The sequence below is a fragment of the Lepidothrix coronata genome, unplaced genomic scaffold (genome assembly GCF_001604755.1).
Source record: "Lepidothrix coronata isolate B3197 unplaced genomic scaffold, Lepidothrix_coronata-1.0 Scaffold134, whole genome shotgun sequence".
Classification (NCBI taxonomy): Eukaryota; Metazoa; Chordata; class Aves; order Passeriformes; family Pipridae; genus Lepidothrix; species Lepidothrix coronata.
The window spans coordinates 2,272,274-2,273,219 of NW_016690314.1; the positions used below are offsets into that span (position 1 = coordinate 2,272,274).

The window sequence follows — 946 nt, forward strand, 5'->3', positions numbered from 1 at the left end:
CCGCGGGTGTGCGCGGCACCGGCGCGGTCCCCGACCCGCGGGCAGCATCCTTTGCCCTGCCCCGTTCCGCGCTCCTGCAGCCCAGGTGCTGCTCATCCCGCACCTGCGGGATCCTCCGCGGCAGCCCCGAGCCTGTTCCCGTCCCGCTCCCCGCGTTTCCCGCATCCTCGCCCAGTCCCGGTCCCGCTGACGGCAGACCTTGCAGTCCCAAATTACCGCTCGCGGCTTTTTTGCCCTCCGGTTTTAATCCCAAATTTGCCGTAATTGTCTCGCTCTTCCAAAGGAGCCTTTCTCCTCACCCGCCTGCTCGCTCAGCCCTTTGCATCCACTTTCTGCTTTCGTTCCCTTCCTGATGCTCCTAGTCCGAGAAATAAGTGTCTCCTGCAGGGAGATGAGGAGCCGGAGAGCGGAGCACACCTGGGGACCAGCTCTGCCGCTTCCAAGCCCTTTTGGCACCCCTGTGCCCAGAGATGCTCCCAAACCTTCCGCAGGATCCCTCATCCGTGTCTTTACTTGCTACCACAATGCAAATGATGAGCCGCGAACTGCTTTCAGAGTCGTGAGTTTAGGCTTAATCAGCAGCGCAGTGTAAAGGCACAAAGAAAAGAAAAAGAAACGTATTCAGGAGTGAGTGGGACCTACCTGTGCCCCTGTCCCGAAATTCTGTCCCGGGAAGTGCTCTTAAATGCCTGTGCAAAAAAAAAATGCCTTCCAGTGCAAAGAGGGTATTCAGTCTTAACTGTGCCTCCCCTGGGTTTTGAGGGATTAAGTGAAACCCTTATTATGTTTAATTATCTCTAGAGTTGCTCTCTGTGCTTGCTGCCTTGCTTTATGGTTTAATAAACTACACATCGATATAAACTGAGTGACAATTAACGTTAGTGCAGGTTGGATTCCTGTTTATTGCTGCTTTACAGGTTCACCTCGACATTCTTTCACTCAGATG

The 946-nt window shown here is 54.1% G+C and overlaps 1 protein-coding gene across 2 annotated transcripts in view; it reads right to left on the reverse strand.

Moving 5' to 3' along the window:
• Window positions 1-732, reverse strand: part of CNTN4 (contactin 4) — a 286,454-nt gene extending 285,722 nt beyond the window's left edge. The window contains exon 1 of one of the 2 annotated variants that reach the window (XM_017827120.1): window positions 643-732. The gene's annotated coding sequence lies outside the window, so the exon portion shown is untranslated. The remainder of the gene's footprint in view (window positions 1-642) is intronic. The other variant, XM_017827116.1, reaches the window with a different exon arrangement.
• Window positions 733-946: the final 214 nt, after the last annotated feature.